The sequence below is a fragment of the Orbicella franksi genome, chromosome 11, assembly GCF_964199315.1.
Source record: "Orbicella franksi chromosome 11, jaOrbFran1.1, whole genome shotgun sequence".
NCBI classification, from domain to species: domain Eukaryota; kingdom Metazoa; phylum Cnidaria; class Anthozoa; order Scleractinia; family Merulinidae; genus Orbicella; species Orbicella franksi.
This window is the reverse complement of record NC_138155.1, coordinates 16343985-16368254: the sequence shown is the minus strand read 5'-3', so window position 1 is coordinate 16368254 and position 24270 is coordinate 16343985. Positions and strand designations below refer to the sequence as shown.

Genomic DNA, 24270 nt, shown 5'->3' with positions numbered 1-24270 from the left:
AAGCTTCATTATGCTGCTAGCTGAGCGAACGCTGTAAACGAACTGTGGTATCGTTCGACTCACCGAAACATTTCCGTTGATTGTAGCAATATTTCTTACCATAATACGAGCTTTTTATCCTTCGGGAAGTCGTGAAATGAGAAATCCTTATCAGTTGAGTTATTTTTACAACCGTAAACACAGCAGTAATGAACCATGGCTCCCAAAAATAAAACCCACGTGCTGCACTTCACGGGCTTGTTTACCCAATAGAGACCACGTGACAGCTTCATGACGTCAGCGGCGAAAAAGGTCTATTTCTTGTTTGGTTATAGCGCTGCAACACTGAGTACCACACTAGAGGTAATCTCTTGAATGGGGCTTTGATGACTGACCATTGGAGAATTGCCCTTTTGTGATTTGAAGTTTTAGCTTGCTTTGGAATTTCTTGGTTAGGTAGCCGAGATGTAATTGCAATTTCATCGCAACAGCAATTAAACGCCTTCCTTCTAAGGGACTTAAAAGAGAGTCCAAGCAATTGAGCAACTTTTGACTTGTTTCTTTCGTCTACGACCACACCACAGGGAACGTACCGGTTCTCGTGCGATCACCGAAGTCAAGTCCTGTTGGGCGGTGTCAGTACCTGGCTGGGTGACCACCTGGGAATAAGCCATGTTGTAGACTTTTGGAGCCATTTTTGGACTGGACTCTTCAGAGAAGATTTCCATACGCCTCCACATCATTGATCCCTCTGTTTTCAAAATGTTTTTTTTATTATTTTTCCAGCAAGTTGACAGCATATTAGAACATTTTCTTGTTTGATTACAACGCTGCAACACTGAACCACTACAGTAAAGGTTATCTCTTGAATGTGTCTTTGATGACTGACCGTAAGAGAATTCCCCCTTTGTGATACGAAATTTTAGCTAGGTTTGGAATCTCTTGGTTAGGAAGGTAGCCGAGATGTAATTACAATTTCATCACAACAGCCATTAAACGCCTCCCTTCTAAGAGACTAAATAAAGTGTCCAAGCAATTGAGCAACTTTTCACTTGTTTCTTTCATCTACAACCACACCACACAGAACAAACTGGTTGTCGTCCTTGTCGTCTGTGAAATCTTTGCCTTTTTTAGACCATCGTAGTCTGAAAACATGGTGAGTTGTTTGCTAAGAAGTTGTTTGAATAGTTGGCTGTTTTATTTTGTTAAAAAAGCTACGCATTCTTTCATTTTGGAAGCTTTGTGTATCTCACCTTAGGGACACCAATATGGTGGACCGTAGAGAAAAGAGTGTCACCTTCCGTTCACCTGTCCGAAATGGTCTCGGAGATCTAAAAGCTGGGATTGACAAGGAAATCAACGACACGACAAACGTCTTTCAAGGCCTTGGAGATAATTTATATTTGTTGGCGCTGGAAACCAAAGCTGATGCAGAGCTTCTTGTAAGCAACGGGTTCGAGGTCGACGAGTTCCATATTGATTATTTTCCTCCACATGGAAAGTTTTTGAATGTCAGTATCTTGGGTCTTCGCTCTTATGTACAAGACGACGAAGTTAAACTGGCTCTCATGGAGTATGGAGTATTGAAAAGCGACGTGATCCGTCTGGAGACAATGTATACCTGTTGGAGCTTGAAACGAAAGCTGACGCAGAGCTTCTTGTTAGCAACGGTTTTGACGTCGACGAGTTTCACTTTGATTGCTCTCCTCCTCATGGGAAGTTTTTGAACGTTAGTATTTTGGGTCTTCGCTCTTACGTAGACGACGACGAGGTAAAATTGGCCTTAACGGAGTATGGTGTACTGAAAAGCGACGTGATCCGTCTCAAATATAAAGCCGACCACGATTTGGCCGGTATGGAAAACGGCAATCGCCTTGTTAAAATGGTGTTAGACAAACCATCTTTGCTGTATTCTATGCTTATTGGAGGTGATTGGTGCAGGATCATTCACAATAATCAGCAACCCGTGTGTCTGGAATGCAAGGAACCTGGGCATACTAGGAAAAAGTGCCAGATGATTCGCTGCAGAGTGTGTAAGCAGCCAGGACATATGTCATATAATTGTGATCAGAGGGAAGAGAATGATCAAGCCGAGCCCAGCGCAGAACGAGATGGCGCCGCGGCTGTTGTACAGCAAGATGCACAGAGAGGGGTGCCAAGTGAGTGTGAAGAAGACTTAGAGAAGGATACTCGTACGAATAATAATCAAGTAAATGAAATCACTGAAACTTCACGTCATCGAAGTCAAGTCCTGTTGGGTGGCGTCAGTACCTGGCTGGGTGACCATCTGGGAATACGCCGTTTTGTAGACTTTTGGACCAATTTTGACTCTTTAAAGAAGATTTCCATGGGCCTCCACACAATTATTATTTCCTCTGCTATTCAAAATGTTTTCATTTTTTTTGCAAATTAATTCCATACAGCAACACTGTTCTTTTCCTTGTTTAATTACAGCCCTGCTAACTAGTACTCTAACAATAATCTCTTGAATGTGGCTTTAATGACTGACCATTACAAAATTCCACTTTTTTGATCTGAAATTTTAGTTGGGTTTGGAATCTCTTTGTTAGGTCATGGAAATGTACAGTAGTTACAACTTCATCAGAACAGGAATGAAAGGCCTTCCTTCCAACAAACTTAATAGAGAGTACAAGTAATTGAGCAACTGCTTTCCACTTGTTTCTGTAATATCTGTGGAATTGTTGCCTACTTTAGGCCATTGAGATCTCATAATACTATAATTATATTCTCTGCTAAAACCCTTGCTCTCTGTCGTATTCGTTTGTGGACAAATCTATGTGATCGATAGTGTTAGAAGTTTTGCAGACTTCATCTTCTGGAACGCCTATATGGCAGACTAAAAGAAGCAAAGCGCGACGTTTCGCATGCCTCGGCGAGCTGGTGTTGGAATTTCGAAGGCTGGAATTCAAAAAGAAATTTACCACTCCTTCATAGTATTTCAAGATTTAGTAGATGACGTGTATCTTTTGGAGCTGGAGACAAAAGTTGATGCCTCACTACTTGTCAACAACGGTTTAAATGTTGAGGAATTTCATATTGGGTGCTCACCGCCACATGGGAAGTTCTTAAATTAATGTGAACATAATGGGCCACCCTTAATATGTGGACGATGGAGAGGTGGAGCCTGCGCTAAGCAAATACAGCGAGCTCAAAAGTGTAATTCGCTTAAAATACAAGGTTGACCATGAACTGGCTGGAATGGAAAATGGCAACTAACGACCATTTAGTCAAGACGATATTGGGTGAACAGTCCATACCATATTCCATGCGTATTGGTGGGGACTGGAACCACATAATTCATAATACCCAATAGCCCATCTGAACTGAATGCAGCCAGCTTGGGCGCAATAGAAAATGCTTCCCAAAGATTTGTGGCAGAATATGTACATGTAAGCTGTTAGGACATATTATGTCCTACACCTGTGATCAGCAAAAAGAGGATGATGATGAAGCACCTGACTCACAACCAGAAGCGAATGATGCACAATCAGAATCAACTGATGCACAGCCAGAGGCACCTGAAGGAAATGTTGAAAACACACATGAAGATATTTACCCGAATAACAATCACATGGGAAATGAGAAACCAGATTCTCATCCAGAAGAAATGGATATTTACTATGAATAAGTTCAGGGCTTAAAAAGATAGCATGACACAGACTCCGGTTCATTCCTGTTTGGCATCACAGAAAAGTAAGCTACAAAGGCAAAGGATAACTCTACTACATCCACCACTGATTACCCATAAACACAGAGATGTCAACTGAAAGATTGTTCACCCAGTTCTACCCACAGCCTCATCTCTCAACAGGATCGGCCTGTATACAACCCTGAACTGTCACCTATATGGTGTTATTGACACTTTAGAGCATGCCATACTTGAATGTTCTTATCCGATCACTGCAGTGGGCGCGTCAGTACCTGGCTGGGAATACGCTGTGTTGTAGACTTTTGGACCACTTTTTGACTTTTAAGAAGAGATTTCTATTCCCCTTTGCTATTCAACATGTTTTTTTTTTTTAATTTTTTCTAATAATTGATGGTGCATAGTGATACCGCTTCTGTTTCTGTTCGCTCCACCATACTGACTAATGCTCTGGAGGTTGTATTTTTTGTTCTTAAGTTTAGGTAAGGTTTGGAATCTCTTCATTGGGTGCACGACATTTCATTGCAACCCCATACCAACTGGAATTAGACAGACTCTATAGAGCCCAAGTAATTAAGCAACGTTCCACTTGTTTCTTTCGCCTACGACCACGGCACAGGGAAAGTAGTGGTTCATATTCGATCATTGAAGTCAAGTCTTGTTGGGCGGCGTCAGTACCTGGCAGCTGGGTAACCACCTACGTGTAGAAATACGCTGTGTTGTAGACTCTTGGACAATTTTTTTTACTTTTCAGAGAATATTTCCATAGGCCTCCACATAATTGTTCCCTCTCCTATTTTTTTATATTTTTTCACCCAATTGCTGGGATATTCAACACTCTTGTTTTCTATGTTCGAGTTCAGCCCTGCTGCACTGACCAATAAAGTAAAGGTTATCTCTTGAATGTGGCTTTGATGTCTAACATCAGGGAATCCCCCCATTTTCATTTTAAGGTTTATTTAGGCTTGGAATCTCTTCCTTCAGGAATTTTTAAAACGCCTTCTTCTAACAGAGTTCATGGAGAGTCCAAGTAATTAGACAACTTTCCACTTACTTCATTCATTTATAACCACACCAAAGGAAGAGTACCGGCTCTTCTCCAGTCACCAAAGTCAAGTCCTGTTGGGCAGTATCAATACGCAAATAAACGATAGTCTGAAAGAAGTCTGATCACAAGCAAAGTGGCACATCAGGCCAGAGCACATCTTGGTTTCTGTAGCATGACGTGACTAGGGCTAAATTCTACTCCCACTGCACGGGATGCTAGCCCATCGCAGCCACCTCCCCCTAAATTAAAATTTCCAAGTACCCATTTATACACCTGGATGGAGAGAGGTACTGTGAGAAGAAAGAACACACGACAATGTCCCCAGACTCAAACCAGGACCACTCGGAGCAGAGACAAGTGCACTAACCATGAGGCCAAGGCACCTCCACAAACAGACTTTATGGGGAGTCTGAGTAATTAAAGGGCCATTGTCATCGTAAAGTAAATGTGCAGTCTTGGTTGATAGCAATTTCTTTTTAACCAATAGAATTCATACACCATGATGCGTGCCACCACAAATTCTATCTTTTCATCAGTCTACGTCACTACATAGTCACATGAGATGCACATCCGTGGTGCTGGTCAGCGCTTAGCATTTGCTGGAAAGTAAGCTTAAGCGAGTGTTTCTCTCTTCAAATTAACGAAAGTCCTTGTTATCCTACTTTTATCTTACTCAATTTTATTCCGGGAAGGAGGGTAGGCGTCATTTTTCTATTACTGAAAATTTTTCCTGGCAGTTTTGGGCAATTCTCTCCAAGAATATGAACAAGGAAAGTCCTCAACAAGAAGGTCATGAGGTCGGAGCCCCTGCTATTCCACCCACAGTTGTGGATGAAAACAAAGGTCTTTTTCAAAACTTGTCAAAAGTGGACAAAACCATGAGCCAAATGGCCACTATTTTAGCAAGACTATGTGACAAATCGCTTCCATAAAGCGACAGCCCACCAGGCAAGAATAGATCAAGTTCTGCTGTTGACGAACCGGGGTCACCTGACTCTGACTCTAATACAACTCTAATACAAAGAAAACAGAAGTGCGATGGAATTCCATCTGATGACAATATCAGTCTCCATGGAAGCAATTCCTTTGACGATGAAGACGATGTCAAAATGCTCACCGGGCATTCTCAGGCCAACGGCCAAAAAAGGGTGGGAAAACTCAACCGCAGAGACAAAGCCTCTCCAAGATATCGCCAATGGCTTGAATGACGATGATGCCACCAGCGAGAAAATTAAACAGGAACTGGCCGACACACCAGTCAAACGATGAGATTAAAAACTGTCCTCGGACAAAATAAAAAGCATGATTAATAGGTAAAAAAGACTGGAAAAATTGAGGCGATATTAAGGGTGCAATTGCCAACTCAATTCTAAACAAAGGAGGACTGATCTGCGGCTATCTACCCTGCAGCAAATCATATCTATAGTTGCGACTGCAACACTGCAACCAACTAACATGCTGGTCGTAAACCCCTCCAGTTTAACCAATAATTCCAAGGCCATCACTTGGTCAGTTGATTCTATAGCCATACTTGGACACCTGAATAATCAACCATCCTAAATTTGCAGGGAACAAATAAAACCTTATGCTCTGCAGGAGTGCCTTTAAGCAGCCAGTATCTTTTGGGAATGATTTGCCAAAAACCTGTAAGAAGCCAGGGAAGCCAGCAAATTAACCACTCTGTGGGGCACTCCTACCGCCAGTCCACCTACAAAGGGAGCCAACATTCTTCTAGCCATTCTGCCCATTATGCTAAAAGTCCCAAGAGGGATTTTTTTATACAAGGGACACAATAGACCCTTCAAAAGGAAACAACCGCAGAGCGCAGACAAGAAATAATGGATCAAGTACTTCAAATAAAAAGCTCAATTCATGCCACAGTTTTCAGGCACGACAGGTTGCTGTTAAATTTGCAGCATGGAGAGAACTCATTAGCGATAGAGTATAACCTTGTCTGATGTTTTGGGTGTGGGTATTGATTGTATTATCACCCCTATCCAGCACAGACTACCTCTCCAAATTTTTTCAAGGAGGGAATCTGTCCTTGTTCAACAAGAACTCCATGCTCCAGAAAGGTGTATTTATGACAGTGAATTATACACCGGGTCAAATTGTGTCTAGCATATCTCTGCGCCCTAAAAAGGAAGGATCTCATAGATTCATACTCAATCTAAAATCACTTAACGAATTGGTGACCCACCATCATTTTAAAATGGGTTCTCTTCACACAGTCACAAACCTTGTAACAAAAAACTGTTTCATGGACTCAACGGAATTGAAGAATGCCTATTATTCAATCCCCATTAGAACTGACGATCAAAAATTTTAAGCTTTAAATGGGATGAAGACCTCTATGAATTCACATCTTTATACCCAATAGTTGATTGTGTACACTAAGACAGTCCACTAAACTACATAAACCCCCTCCAGCTACCTTACACAGACAGCACACCTTGATGACCTTTATTTACAAGTCAGAATTCTGAACAGTGTTGTATGTAATATATTTGTAACTGGAAGTTGTGTTAAGCTGTTGTATTACTCAAGATGCTTAGAGAATAGAGTTGTTGTGTTGAGCAAACCTCGTGAACTTGTGTTATGTCACTAAGCCATACTTTTGCTAGTATGTTTCATTTTGGCGACGAGAATGGGATACTCTACATGCACGAAGACGCATGAGAAATTCAGTGAAGTTTTGATTTTCTCTGTGTGAGGAAAAAGGTTTGTTTTCGACCGAGGCAACTTGATCAAAGTTTGAGCACGTGCTATCAAAATGGCGGGAATTGGATTGTCTGGTCGTGTCGGCGAGTTCAGCCCTGAGCGAGAGACTTTTCGTTCCTATGTGGAAAGAATGGAAATGTTCTTCATGGCAAATAATATCATAGAAGAAACAGGCGAGGGTAAAGAGGAAGCCAATCTCGCAGTTGAAAATAGAAAATGTGCTATCTTTCTGACTGAGATTGGACCCGAAGCATATTCTACTCTGAGCAATCTGCTGGCACCAGTGAAACCAAAAGACACTCCTTTTGCGGATATTGTCAAAGCATTGGAGAAACATTACAATCCAGCGCCATTAGAGATAGCAGAGAGTTTTCATTTTGGAACTCGCTATCAAAAACAAGACGAATCCATCAGTGACTTTATAGTGGCCTTTGAGAAGTTATCGATTCATTGTAACTATGGAGAGTTTCTCAACCGAGCTCTGAGAGACCGTTTTGTGTGTGGATTGAACAATCCCAAAATACAGAATAAACTATTGAACACCGAGGATCTTTCTTTTGAGAAAGCGTGCCAGATTGCAAAGTCAATGGAGATGGCAGAGAAGAACACCCAAGAATTCTGTCCTGTCAGTGCAAGTGATGACAGCCAAGGCATAGTAAATAAACTGGAAACTGTAAACACTAAGGAACCCTCATGTTACCAGTGTGGTGGTAAGCACGCTACACCTAGGTGTAAATTTAAGTCAGCAAAATGCTACAAATGTAGCAAAGTAGGTCACCTTGCATCAGTTTGTTGCAGTAAAGATGTTGAGTCTAGCATGAAAACAAAACAACCAGGAGCTAAAGGTACTGTTCATAGTGCCTTAGAATCAAACACAGAAGGTTGTGATGATAATGATGAGTTAGGTATTTATTCCATGTATGCAGTTGGTACAGATAATCCTACCAACAAAAGTTATACTGTAGAAATGACCATAAATGGTTCACCATGTGCAATGGAAGTAGACACTGCAGCTGATTACTCAATAATGAGTAAGAGCACACATTCTCAGAAATTCAGTAATTTTGCACTTCGTCCGTCAAAAGTTGAATTGAAAACCTATACGGGTGAAACCCTTACAGTGTGTGGTGAAATGCTGTGTGATGTAGTGTACAAGGGCCATGAATATACATTGCCAATTATTGTAGCTGATTATGAGAAGAAGCCTACTTTGCTGGGAAGAAATTGGTTAAACCATATAAGGCTTGAGTGGGGTGAAATATTTAGTTTAACAAGATCCGAGTTGGAAAGTGCCAAAAGTCAACTTGATGGATTACTAGTTAAACACAGTGAAATGTTCAAAGATAGCTATGAGGGCATGAAAGGGTTGGAAGCACACATCACCATGAAAGATGGTGCAAAGCCCATATTTATTAAGCCACGTAGGGTTCCATATGCACTAAAAGATGAAGTTGAAAAGGAGTTGGATAAATTAGAGAAAAATGGGGTAATCGTTAAAACTGACAGATCAGACTGGGCAAGCCCAATAGTAGTTGTGCCAAAGGCTGACAAATCGGTTAGAATTTGTGGGGACTACAAAGTAACAATCAACTCAGCTGTTGAAGATGAACAGTATCCCCTTCCCACCCAACAGGACTTGTATGCTGCCCTCTCGGGATCAAAATTTTTCAGCAAACTTGATTTGTCACATGCATATGCTCAGCTAAGTGTTGATAAAGCAAGTCGTGAGTACCCGACAATTAGCACACGCAAGGGACTCTATTCCTACACCAAATTACCATATGGGGTTAAATCAGCACCTAAAATATTCCAAGCTAAAATGGATATGATTTTGCAAGGAGTAGAAAAATGTGTGTGTAAGCAGAATGACATTCTTATTGGTGGTGTCAGTTGGCAGGAGAATATCAAAATCCTGGCTGAGGTATTGGAGAGGTTGCATAAATATAACCTGCATTTGAAGATGGCAAAGTGTGAATTTCTGAAGAGGGAAGTTGTCTATTTAGGTTTGAAGATAGATGCTGAAGGTTTGCATCCAGTTGAGGAAAAAGTGGATGCTGTAAAAAGGGCGCCAGTACCACAAAACGTCAGTGAGTTGAGATCTTTTTTGGGCATGGTCCAGTACTATCACCCATTTCTACCAGGTTTAGCAACCACACTAGCACCATCACATGAGCTCCTCAAAAAGGCTGTCCAGTGGACATGGACAAAAGAGTGTCAGCAAGCATACGAAGCTTGTAAACAAGGTCTCACCAGTGATGCACTGTTGGTGCATTATGATGGGGACCGTGAACTGAGACTTGCTTGTGATGCGTCCAGCTATGGAATTGGAGCAGTTATAAGCCATGTGATGGATGATGGCCAGGAGAGGCCAATAGCCTATGCCTCTCGGACACTGAGTTCAAGTGAAAGGAACTATGCACAAATTGAGCTTGAAGCATTATCAATTTTATTAATTTAAATTTATTATGCCCCTCTCACAGAAACGCCTCGGAGGGAGGACGCACTTTCGCCGTCAGAACTATTAAAGATTGGAACAGTTTACCCCGGTCTTTAAAAACAGAGAAGTCCGTTAAATCGTTTAAGGCTAAATTATGTAATACTATTCTTAACTCTCAGAAAACTAATGGAATTTTTTAACTCTTATTATTCGTAGTATGTTTGAAATTGTAAGTCCAGTTTATTATTTGTAACCATTTTTAATAGTAACTTAATTAAGTATTTTATTGTAAATAATATCGTATTTTAGCATTTTATTGTAATATATTTTTAGCATTCTAATTATTTTAAGCTGAGGGCCCCAAGTTTATCAGTAACTTAAGTTACTGTCACGGGTCACCCTCATTAAATAAAGTCTTTCACTTCACTTCACTTCATTGTTTTTGGTGTAAAAAAAATTTCACCAGTTTTTGTATGGGCGTAAATTTACCCTGATCACTGATCACAAACCATTGTTGGCAATTTTCAATCCAAAATCCGCTATCCCCACACTAGCAGCAGCTCGAATGCAGAGGTGGGCTCTAGTACTTTCGGCGTGCGACTATGAGATTGAATACAAAAGATCTGAAGACCATGCCAACTGTGATGCTCTCTCAAGGCTACCACATGAGGACTCCACAGTGGGAAGTGAGGGTGTGGTCTACAGTGTGAGTGTAATTGATGATGATTTTCCAATCACTGCAGAAGATATAGGAAAGGCAACCCTTGTAGATCCTGTACTTGGTAAGGTACATCAATTTGTGATGTCAGGTTGGCCAGAAGGGTGTCCTGATGAGACCCTCAAACCCTATCATAATAGAAGAAATGAGCTGTCCTGTGAACAGGATTATGTCCTTTGGGGCTTTTGGGGTGATTATTCCACCAGTCTTTAGAGCCAAAATGCTGGGGCAGTTGCATTGGGAACACCCTGGTATATGTGGTATGAAAGCAATTGCTCCTACATGCATGTGGTGGCCAAAACTGGATCAGGAAATTGAGGAAACAGTGAGAGTATGTACAGTATGCCAAAATGTTAGAAATGCCCCACACAGTGCACCCCTGATCCCATGGAAGTGGCCAACTAGACCATTTCAACGGATCCATATTGATTTCTGTCAGAAGGGTAATGATTACTTCCTTGTAGTAATCGATAGCCACTCAAAGTGGATTGAAGTGAAACATATGAGCTCTACAACTACTGAACGGACTACTGATGAGCTCCGTTTAATTTTTGCCACTCGTGGTTTACCTGAAGAGGTGGTGTCTGACAATGGACCTCAGTTTACGTCCAAAGAATTTGCCGAATTCATGCGCAAAAACGGCATCAAGCACACGTTGGTTCCACCCTATCACCCTCAATCTAATGGGGCAGCAGAGAGGTCTGTGAGAGTTGTTAAGGATGCTTTAGTTAAACAAGTGCTTGAGGGTAAAAAGGGCATCTCTATGAAACACAGACTTGCTAATTTTCTATTTCGGTATTGCACAGCCCCTCACAGTACAACTGGTGTGACCCCCGCTGAGTTGATGGTGAAGCGTTGCCTAAGAACAAGATTAAGTCTAAAAATGTTCGGTGTGTAGCCAGGCATGTTAAAAATTGGTAAAAAGGAATTAAATGGTTGTCACTGGCTGAAAATATGGTTATCGGACGTTTCGGTCACTGCTGTTGCCTTCTTCAGCAAAAGATGGAAAATGCAAATGTTAAACGGCGTCCTGCTAGAATATGTAAAAGATGTGCGATAAAACTAGGGATGGGATCCCCAGTCAGCGCCATCTTGGCCAATCTCGTCATGGAACATGTCGAAGAAAAGGCTCTCTCATCGACCCCTAACCCTCCTAAATGGTGGTTTAGATACGTAGATGACAGCCACGTATGTGTTAAAAGAGAGCACGTAGATGAATTCCACTCACATCTCAATTCCATCAACCCTCACATCAAATTTACAATCGAGATAGAATCAGAAGGTTCCATTGCCTTTCTCGACACAAAAACAACCAGACAAGAAGATGGCTCGATCGCTGTGTCTGTTTACAGGAAAGCTACTAACACCGACCGTTACCTTGATTTAGAATCACACCACCATCCTCAGCATAAACACTCGGTCATGCGCACTCTCATGGATCGCGCAAGGAACATTCCTTCCACGGAGGAGGAAGTTTCACAGGAAACTAAACGAGTAACGAAAGCCCTTGCCACTAATAACTACCCTGAAAATTTCATTCACAATGGCCGCCAACGGAGGAGACAACAAGAAACGAATGATACCGACCATCGTGGTTTTGTCATCCTCCCCTACGCCAAAGGTTTTTCCGAAAGAGTCGCAAACGTTCTTCGAGGTTTCAATATCAAGGTCGCCCATAAACCTATTCGTACCATCTCGAACATACTCAAAAAACCTAAAGACAAGATCGAGAAAGAGGCTTCCAGAGGCATTGTTTACAAGATCAAATGTAAAGATTGTGACTGTGTTTATGTTGGTCAGTCATCACGCGCGTTAAAAACACGTATGAAAGAACACGCAAAGGCTATAGCAACATTGGACAAAAACTCTTTATTGGCCAAACACCATATGCTCAACGGTCACCAAATAGATTTGGAGAACGTTGAAATTGTCGACAGATCATCAGTATGGAAACAAAGACTAATTCTTGAAGCTTGGCATTCCGTGCGAGACAGGAACGCTATAAACGAACACACAGCGCTACCGAACGTGTACAATGGCATTAAGAATTTTTACACTCATTAAGAATACTCTAGAGACTATTGCTCATTTAGTTTTATCACACATCTTTTACATATTTTAGCAGGACGCCGTTTAACATTTGCATTTTCCATCTTTTGCTGAAGAAGGCAACAGTAGTGGCCGAAACGTCCGATAACCATATTTTTAGCCAGTGACAACCATTTAATTCCTTTTTACCAATTTTTAAGATTAAGTCTGATTAAGCCTAATCTTGCACAAGTTGTAGAGAATAAGCAAGAGAAACAGAAAATGTATAAGGATTTGAAATGTAAGAGGGAAAGATCCTTTGTAAGAAATGACAGGGTGCGGGTACGAAACTCAAGGGCTAATTCTAAGACTGATAAGGGGATTCCAGGCACTATAATTAAAGTTTGCGGGCCCAGAACCTATGTAGTTAGGACAGGACACAAAATCAGATATGTGCACACTGATCACATGATAAGAGCACATGATAATGTACCAGATGATGTCAGTGAGCCAGATGTCGTGGTGCCTGAATCAAGTGGTCAGAAAATACATGATGATAATGTGAATCCTCTCGATAGTACTTCTGAACCACGTGTAGATCTGCCTGAAAACGAGGATACTGTTGTATCTCCTTTAGTTGTAAGTAGTCCACCTACAGTTTTGCGAAGATCTCAAAGGATTAGAAACCAGCTGTTAAACTTAACCTGTAACTGTAAGTTATCACTATGTCTTGGGTATAAGTGCATCCTGAAAATCTGGGGGAAAGTAGTGCAATATATTCGTAACCGGAAGTTGTGTTAAGCTGTTGTATTACCCAAGATGCTTACAGAATAAAATTGTTGTGTTGAGCAAGCCTCGTGAACTTGTGTTGTTATGTCACCAAGCCATACTTTTGCTAGTATGTTTCATTGTAGTGTCCCATATGTTCATTGTGACTATTTTATTATTATGGGATATGTTTTAGTGAGCATGTGGTCTCGAGATGTCAAACGATAAAAACATGTTGTTATGAACCGAGTTGTCTAGTGTATTAGGACGAAGACACCACAAGTGTATGGCAAATGTTATTGACACGATAGTGTTATTTGACAAACTGGGTTTGGTGTTACACTCTAAGAAATCTACTTTTCTCTCTACTCAGGTGCTTGGCATTCTGGGTTTTGTCATTAATTCAGTACAAATGAGCAGTACAGCTGACCGGAGAAAAAGCTGTTGATTTAAGAACTGTTTGAACTGTAAGAACTGTTCCCAACTATTAGGGAAGTACATGTAGCAAGTGTTCTTGGGAAGATTGTCTCAAGTTTTCCTAGGGTGATGCATGAACCCCTACCCTACAGAAATTTGAAAAAGTGTAAATTGGCTCTAAAACAGAAATACGGTAATTTTGATTCCCTCATGTCCTTATCACAAAAAGCAAAATGTAAACTGCAGTGGTGGGTTCTCAATGTGGAAAGTTCACATAATGCAATTTCACACTTGCCATTTGAGCATCAAATTACCACAGATGCTTCCCTCTTAGGTGGGGAGCAGAATGTGAAGGGGTATCCTCTGGAGCACCACATTAACTACCTGGAAATGTTGGCCATATACTCTGTTTTACAGACCTTCACTTAAGACAAAGTTCACATGCACATCCAAATATCATGTGAAAACACTACTGCAGTCAACATTATTAATAATATGGGAACCAGTCATTCAGACTCTTGTAATTCTATAGCAAAAGAAATTTGGGAGTGGTGTGTGAGTAGGGACATATGGCTCAGAGTAGCTCATATCCCTGGAAAGCATTTACTAATTAGGTAATTATTATTAGCTGCAAATTTTTATGTAAACTAGATTACATCTTACTTTGCAAATTTTTTTTAATTCTTATTTTGTAATTATTCTTTATTGTTTATTTATACACGACCCCACAAGCTGCAAGCTTAATTACTTATCGTGTTTAAATAAAGGTTACTTACTTACTTACTTACTTACTTACTTACTTACTTACTTACTTACTTACTTACTTACTTACTTACTTACTTACTTACTTACTTACTTACTTACTTACTTACTTACTTACTTACTTACTTACTTACTTACTTACTTACTTACTTACTTACTTACTTACTTACTTACTTACTTACTTACTTACTTACTTACTTACTTACTTACTTACTTACTTACTTACTTACTTACTTACTTACTTACTTACTTACTTACTTACTTACTTACTTACTTACTTACTTACTTACTTACTTACTTACTTACTTACTTACTTACTTACTTACTTACTTACTTACTTACTTACTTACTTACTTACTTACTTACTTACTTACTTACTTACTTACTTACTTACTTACTTACTTACTTACTTACTTACTTACTTACTTACTTACTTACTTACTTACTTACTTACTTACTTACTTACTTACTTACTTACTTACTTACTTACTTACTTACTTACTTACTTACTTACTTACTTACTTACTTACTTACTTACTTACTTACTTACTTACTTACTTACTTACTTACTTACTTACTTACTTACTTACTTAGCAAACCCTTCTTGCAGATGTTGAATCTCGCCGAAACCAAAGGGAATCAGAATGGAAGCTTGGCAGTAAAGCATTTCTAAGTGCTTTAAGAAGTCTTGGTTTCAAACCTGACATGGCCCACAGTATTTGCCTCACTCACATAAATCTCCAATTCCAAAAGAATGTTTCTTACAGACCAGACCCGCAAGCTGTAATGCTAAAGATGCAGTGGTCTGAGTTAAATTTTTATGCATTTCCCCCTTTCAGTGTTCTTCCTGCTGATGTGTTGAGCAAAATACAGAACAAGCAAGCATTGGGAGTTTGTGAGCTACCAGAGTGGCCAACACAAGGATGGTATCCAAAAGCTCTTCAAATGCTCAAAAAGGACCCATTCCACCTCAAAGCAAGGAAAGACCTTCTACAATTACCAAGTCACTCCAGGGAAACTCATCCACTTTGGGCCAAACTAAACCTACTAGTCTATCTCTTATCAGGGAGGGACTACATCAATATAATTTTTCATCAACTGCAAAGGACGTACTTAAGGGCCTGGAGAGCAGGTTCTTCAAAGCAATACCAAACCTACCTAACAAGATGGCATCAGTACTGCATTAAAAAGAACACTGATGTTTTTTTAACCTGGTGTGAACAACTGTATTGAATTTCTAGTTCCCTTATATGAATCAGGATTGTGATACAGTGCAATAAATACAGCAGGTTCAGCCCATTTATCAATACTGGTACAGCAGAATTGAGAGAAATTTGGAGAGCATCCCGTTGGTTGTTCGTTGCAAGAAAGGGATTTTTGAAGCCATCCCTTCCCAAATGTAGCTAAATTTGGGATGTTAAGGTTGTGTTAGATTATTTGAGTACTTTTGATGTGTCCAGTTTGTTAACACTTAGGGATATTACATAAAAGTTAACTAATAGTATATTACTGTGTCCCACCACTAGACAGTGAGTCCAAACAATTCATAAGTTTGACACCAGCTATATTAAAGACATGGAGGACAGATGCCAAATGACTGTCCTTGAAAAATGAAAACAGACATGACTAAACCTGGATAACAGCTGGCACCGATAGATCGGCTTGCTTTTAAAGATGACAAGAAACGTTGTGCAGTACATCATCTCAGAGAGCACTTAGAGCAAACAAAACAGTTCGAAAGCAGCATACAGCTCTGTGGCACTGACTCTGAAGGTTATCTCTCTAATGTGGCTTTGTTTACTGACAATTAGAGAATTCCACTGTTTTAAATCTCAAGTTTTTGCTAAATTTGGAATCTCTTTATTAGATCATAGAGACGTAGTCGTAACTTCATCACAACAGGAATCAAGACCGATTCCACTTAAAGTTCAAGCAATGTGTGCAAAAAATATTTAAGAGCCCGTTCCTGTAAATGCCGAGAATGAGATGACAGTCGCGAAATTTTCGATTTCTTTATATTTTGCCCAAATAACCTCTATAGTGTGTTGTTTTCGAAAATACTATTCAAAGGTCCTGAAGCGCTTTAGTTTTTTCGAAATCGAGGGAAGTTTGAAAATCGCCATTTTAGCTGCCTGACGCCGCCGAAAATGGCCGAAAATTGTGCATTTTCTTTTCGCTCGTACAGATCAACGCGATGATATCTATCAATATACTTTGGGTAGCTCATAGTGCATGTCTTGCTGTTTCTAAAGCATTAATTTGATTAGCAAAAGCTCCAAGTTTAATCATATTTTAGGCCGATAAAAGTACCTTCATCGAAGCTCGTGAGCGAAATGGCTACTTTTAGCTAATTTCAATACCATCAAAAGCCCACTGGTACATTGAATTTGAAATCGAAACTAAAATTTTCTGAAAGCCCATACTCCATATTATGATGTGTGAAAGTCTCTTCCGCGGCCCGAAAAAACTAACCCGTCGAGAGACATAAACGTGTGGTACATTTTTGTAAATTCGTCATTCGCAAAACCAACATGGAACTTGGCCAGCTACCTTCATCAAGAACAAAAATAAGCGAATGGAAACCTTTTTCGTCAATAAGGATACTTGTAATCTGTTTTTTTTCCCTTTTAGATTGACCACATGATTAACTTCTGCAAACATTTGCAGTTAAATGAAACTAGACGCTGCTTTTGGTACATTTGATTGTTATACAAATTTATTTCGATCACCGGTACGTGCATATCGCCCGAAACTGATTTTCCTTCCGCCTACTGTATGTTTCTTTTTGAAGGTTACAACTGTAGCACACATTATTCGTCCAATATCGGCAGTTTTAACTTTTGTGGAACACCGATGGCCACAGCCGAACTTGTCTTTAAGTAAAAATAAACATTTTGAAACGTGAAGTTTGAGTAAACAATCGGTTACAGTTGCATCCATCATGTTTGGCGTAAATATTCGAAGACAACCATTTCATGTAAACAGGTACACTTTACTTTAAAAACAACCGCCTCATCGCAGCATTTCTTGAAATCCTGGTCTGAGACCAGGTAATGCCGATAACAAAGCGCGAGCAGTTGACGAAACTTCATGATCAACTGTCGAAACGTTGTACTTGTGGAATAAGCAAGATGATTCAACCTTTGTATTTCTTACCCGTGTGCTTGCAATTCTTATGGATACAGTTCCCCTGTCTTTTACCACCAGCTTTATAGATGAATCGTTCATTTCCTATCACTTAATATGGTACATACCTCTGAATAAAACACATATTGTGACATCATTTTTCTTGGAGTGTTCCAACAGGCGTCCGCCAATTGCAAAACGTAAACAGCAAGACAGAAAAACCACAAAGGCTTCTTCGTCAATCGCACTTCGCTGTCCAAATTTCTTTCTTACAATGTTTCCAGACTTCGCTCTCTTTTAAAATTGCAAGACTTCGCCGTTCTGTTGGCCAGTCCGAATAATTGTCATGGTGTTAGTTGAGTGAGTTCTTGACTTTGTTTGGTGGTCCCAGGTCAGACCATCCGGCAAATGTGGATTGCGTGACAAACGGCGGCTTGCAAAGTGTCCAAAGTGGGTGAAGATGGCGGCGAGTGAAACTGTTTGCTCGTGCAAGTAACGTGGTTCGCACTGTCAGCCTAAATAAACATTTTTGGACGAAATTGAAGGATGTAGGGGGAAGAGAGTGTTGTTTATTTCAGCAAGAGGACAGAACTTGACGAACTGACAGAGCCGTGCGCGGGTCCTGCTATCACGGCATGTCTACGTAGATTAATGGAAAGTATTACCGCGTTCACAAAAGTTGTGCAAACACCTTTCCTCTTTACCTTTAAAATACATGTTTGTCGTTCGTACTTTTTGAATAGAAATGCACCGGTGATAGGGCTGGAATACAAAAAGGACAAAGCAGGCCTAGAGGGCATCAGATCTTAGATACGCGGTGTGAGTTTACATACATATTCACCCCTGTTGCCTTCTGCTAAACTATATAGACAATAATATGGGCGCTTTCCAAAAATCGGACGCTCAGAAGAACCAAAAGTTTCCTTTATTTTACCTTGAGAATTCACAATTATTGACCTAGCGAACTTCCCATCAATAATTAGGCGGTATAAAATAGTTAGGCATTATGTATTGTAGCCTTATTTTGCGCATTTCAGAGGCAAAAACAAGAACGAATGTATGGACTGTCCACCGGGACAAAACAATGTGTCTGTTGTAGAGAGGAGTTCACTGTGGAGAAGTGACCGTTAGTGGAGGTTCGACTGTATAGTTCATATAGGTTTAAACAAGAACCGGTAACAGGAGTGCTTATGTACGTAAATTCTCAACACGTACCCATTTAAAGTGCACCTAACCCCAAAATTTTTTTTCGCTAAAACAAATCTAGACTTTATTTGAAGCATTTGGGCGAAGAAATTTTTGAATTTGTTTGAATCCTCAATTTTCTATGCCCTTTCAAAGTCGCGATTAAGTGTTTCACGACCGCGTTTTAGGGAGTCTGGGGCGGCGGTACCTGATGACGTCTACCCAGGAACCAAACACAATAGCGCCTCAGTCAACTCTCTGTATTTGCTCGAGAAAATAGAACGCAAAACTAATCGTTCCGATGTATTTTGGGACTAAAACGTCCAAGTTTTGTCTCAGAATCATTTCTTTTTCGTCACTGGAGTCAGAGTTAAGTTTCGATTCGGAAGGCTCCGAAATAAACTTCGATCGAGCACGTTCGACAACTGTGAACTCACTGCTTAGAGCTTTGAGAGCAATTTACAATATTTCAAGCGACGACGGGGAAGACGTCTTTGCGGACGAGCTGCTTGTATATTAGGAATGGAAAGCTAGATACGAAGTGGAGGAGCAGGCAAACGAAAAGCAGGAAAGAAAACTCAAGGACTGCTTTGGATGGTAATTTCGTCAACTAAACATAAGATTCCCACGCGTGTTTATAGCCCGTTTACATTTGTCCTTACCGAGAATGTATTTTGTCAAGGTTCTGTTAAATCCAGTTTGTGTTTTACTTTCAGTTGAATGCTCCATGTTTATAAGAGCGACGTACGTGTTGCAGTTTTCGAGACTTGATGAACTCCAAAACATTGGCTTCGATCGATTGAAAATCGTATTGTTTGGACCTGTATTTTTGAAGCTGCGGGAAGCAAGGCGGAAGGAAACATTTCATATAATTACCGATTTCACATTGTCACACGTTTTAAGTCGTAACTCCAAATAACCAATGTAAATTGTTCTCAAAGTTTGCAGTGAAATTCGTCGGATAAGCGAAAAGGATGTGTTCCCTAAGCGGTCCGCAGATAATGTTACGCGGTCATATTTTCGACGCTATTGCACAGGATCTTTGTCGCACTGCTGATTTCCAAACCTTCGAAAAACTCTGTGAGTCTAACAATTTTGTTATCATGTAATTCTAGAGGATTAATCTTCGACTTTCATCTAAATCGAAAGAGAAATAAGTGTTGGTTAGCGGCGTACAGTTGCGATCTATTTACATATCAGTATAACGCTTCTCGATCATGACCGGATCACACAACTTTGCCGGTTATGTTATAAATACTGCGGGATTGGAAGATATAGGTTGTAGGTAGTATTTCTACAAATTGCTGGTTAGCTTTAAGTAGAAAATTTATGAAAATAGCGTTCGAAAGTCTGCGGAACAAATTCCAGTGAGAGTTCTTCAATGGTTCTCACAGATTCAGTTCGCTTGTTTCGGTTCGACAAAATCAACCATCGTTTACGTCTTTATTGACCCATTAGCCGATCATCGTCAGTAAATTGTACAGTATATCTTTCTTTAAATCTGGAATATTGCTGCAACAGCCGATAGCACCTCTGGAAGGCGTTTCTGTGCACTTTTCGAATGTGTATTGCACCATCCTGAAGGAAATGAGAGGAAATGAGATATCCAACCTTCCTGGGTAGACGTCACAAGAGCCGCCGGACCCATTCTCCTCAAACTCGGTCGTGAAACAAAACGGCGGTGTTTTGGAGCTATTTTCGAGATTTCGTCGTGGCACAGAAAATCGAGGATTTAACGGAATTCAAAAATTTTTTCGCAGAACTATTTCAAATAATAAGTAGATTCGTTCTAGCGAAAAAAAAATTTTGGGGTTAGGTGCACTTTAAGACTAGTGCCTCCTAAGCCTTCTTTTTCCATCCCAGTCATGTCCCTGGTGTATTTCTATACCAAAAACCTGGAGCAATATAGCTATATTTTAAAGTTCAATAGGAAGGGTGTGTTTTTTTTATTAACGGTAATAAAGACGAAACTTTCTACAACAGCCACCTTGGGGACAAGGAGAGCGAAGTCCGGAAACTTTGTAAGAAAGAAATCTGGACAGCGAAGTGCGATTGACGAAGAAGTATTTGTGGTTTTTCTGTCTTGCTGTTTACGTTTTGCAATTGGCGGACGCCTGTTGGAACACTCCAAGAAAAATGATGTCACAGTATGTGTTTTATTCAGAGGTATGTGCCATATTAAGTGATAGGAAATGAACGATTCATCTATAAAGCTGGTGGTAAAAGACAGGGGAACTGTATCCATAAGAATTGCAAGCACACGGGTAAGAAATACAAAGGTTGAATCATCTTGCTTATTCCACAAGTACAACGTTTCGACAGTTGATCATGAAGTTTCGTCAACTGCTCGCGCTTTGTTATCGGCATTACCTGGTCTCAGACCAGGATTTCAAGAAATGCTGCGATGAGGCGGTTGTTTTTAAAGTAAAGTGTACCTGTTTACATGAAATGGTTGTCTTCGAATATTTACGCCAAACATGATGGATGCAACTGTAACCGATTGTTTACTCAAACTTCACGTTTCAAAATGTTTATGTTTACTTAAAGACAAGTTCGGCTGTGGCCATCGGTGTTCCACAAAAGTTAAAACTGCCGATATTGGACGAATAATGTGTGCTACAGTTGTAACCTTCAAAAAGAAACATACAGTAGGCGGAAGGAAAATCAGTTTCGGGCGATATGCACGTGCCGGTGATCGAAATAAATTTGCATAACAATCAAATGTACCAAAAGCAGCGTCTAGTTTCATTTAACTGCAAATGTTTGCAGAAGTTAATCATGTGGTCAATCTAAAAGGGAAAAAAAACAGATTACAAGTATCCTTATTGACGAAAAAGGTTTCCATTCGCTTATTTTTGTTCTTGATGAAGGTAGCTGGCCAAGTTCCATGTTGGTTTTGCGAATGACGAATTTACAAAAATGTACCACACGTTTATGTCTCTCGACGGGTTAGTTTTTTCGGGCCGCGGAAGAGACTTTCACACATCATAATATGGAGTATGGGCTTTCAGAAAATTTTAGTTTCGATTTCAAATTCAATGTACCAGTGGGCTTTTGATGGTATTGAAATTCGCTAAAAGTAGCCATTTCGCTCACGAGCTTCGATGAAGGTACTTTTATCGGCCTAAAATATGATTAAACTTGGAGCTTTTGCTAATCAAATTAATGCTTTAGAAACAGCAAGACATGCGCTACGAGCTACCCAAAGTATATTGATAGATATCATCGCGTTGATCTGTACGAGCGAAAAGAAAATGCACAATTTTCGGCCATTTTCGGCGGCGTCAGGCAGCTAAAATGGCGATTTTCAAACTTTCCTCGATTTCGAAAAAACTAAAGCGCTTCAGGACCTTTGAATGGTATTTTCGAAAACAACTCACTATAGAGGTTATTTGAACAAAATATAAAGAAATCGAAAATTTCGCGACTGTCATCTCATTCTCGGTATTTACAGGGAGTGGCTCTTAATAAAAATTGAATCATAGCACAATAACTTTTGGAATACTATTTCGAATAACTCACTTTAGTTCATTTCTGTAAGTGACCCCACGATTAAATTCTCAGGCATTCTCGAGAAAGTTAATGTCAAACCTGACAGGAATGCTTAAAGAATGTGTTTTCGTGTTAATAACTAATGCAAATTGTCTGTGTTAACTGAAATATGGATAACTTCAAGTTCAATTTTCTCTCATGGGGTCAGTTTAAGAGCTCAAGTCTCAATACGTTCTTCTTAACTGTATTCAAAATATTACCATGCCATGAGGTTTTTTTGGTAACTTAATTTTTGCCATTATTGCTTAAATGTTTTGCAGAAATCATCTTAACCACCCTCTCTCAGATAGCAGACTTCATAGGTAAGGTAAGGTAAAGTCTGAATACCAGAAGGGTAGCCCATCAGGCTGGAGCTTATCCCAGTTTCTGTAGCATGAAACAACTGATTTGCACTCCCCCTGGATGGGATGCTAGTCCCCTAATCATCTCAGGGTTACACCCCAGCATTAGATTTGCTGGTACCCATTCATATACCTGTGTGGAGAGAGGCAACATGAGAGTAAAGTGTCTTGCTCAAGATTAAGGACTCAAACCCAGGCCACTCAATCCAGAGACAAGCACACTAACCATCAACCACCGCATCTCCACATACAGACTTTTTAGAGAGTCCAAGCAACTAAGCAACTCTTCACTTGTTTCTTTCATTTTCGACCACACCAAAGGTACAATACTGGTTCTCCTTTGATCACTGAAGTCAAGTCCTGTTGGGTGGCATCAGTACCTGGCTGGGTAACCACCTGGGAATATGTTATGATGTAGACTTTTGGACCAGTTTTGGACTGTTCAAAGAAAATTTCCATATGCCTCCACATAATTGTTCCTTCTGCTATTCAAAATATTTTTATTTTTTCAACACAAAATTAATTGATTGCATATTACAACACTCTGTTGTGTTCCATGCTTTATTACAGCCCTGCTACACTGACAAATACCCTAAAGGTTATCTCATGTAAGAGACTTTATAGAGAGTTCAAGTAATTAAGCAACTTTCCACTTGTTTCATTTGTCTGTCAAAAGCACATTATATAATTATTTACTTTTACCCTAGATTTGGAATTTTCAACTCAGTAAACTGATAAAAGAATAGTGAAAAATAACCTTGTGTGTAGTTCATCAAAATACTGTCGCTCTCATGCGATAGGTCTAAATGCATCATATGTGACTGAATATACCCAACTAAAACTGGGAAATGTCCGAGTGTTACGTAAAATATTTGAAGGATACTTAACTCAACAGCCTCCATTTGACTTTGAAAATAGGCAAACATATTTGCCCTTGGCATTATCTGTTCCCTGAAGCTCTTGGAAAACTGTTTGCTTCCACAAATTGATAATGTCCATGGACAAATCATCATATTGCATAATACTTTTCATAGAAATGCATGAGTGACAAAGGTAGAAAAGGAGACTCAATGGCAGCCTTTTCTTTTGTATTTCTCTCCATTCTATTCAAAGGTTTGGTCACACAGGGATGCCATTAAGGTCATTCCCCAGTATTGTATTGCGCATCCTTACTGCGCAATGGCAGATTTGCCTTGATATTGGGTTCTGTCAGTTGAAAATTGGCTATAACTCACCAACGAACTTAAAAAGTTCGTAGTAGTTTGAGGCGTGTTTTCTCGAGTCTGGGCTCACAAAGAGATTACAATAACTTGGAATGCGTTCTTGTAATAAGCATTAAATAACACTAAAATGGGACATTTTCAATGCCTCACTGCTCCTTAACGAGCATGGGCACCCCCCTTTTTTATTTTATAATTAAATTTCTCATGTGATAAATATTCATTGCACAAAGTTTGAACAAAAATCTATGTGCAGTTTTATTTCAGGGGAATTACCTTAAAAGCCAGTTAGTGACTAATT

General features: G+C 39.9%; 1 long non-coding RNA gene and 1 pseudogene across 1 annotated transcript in view; one reads left to right on the top strand and one right to left on the bottom strand.

Moving 5' to 3' along the window:
• LOC145503147 (uncharacterized) overlaps positions 1 to 24270 on the bottom strand; it is a 43342-nt gene that overhangs the window by 14146 nt on the left and 4926 nt on the right. The gene's annotated exons all lie outside the window — the stretch shown is intronic.
• LOC145461641 (5S ribosomal RNA) lies at positions 545 to 663 on the top strand (annotated as a pseudogene).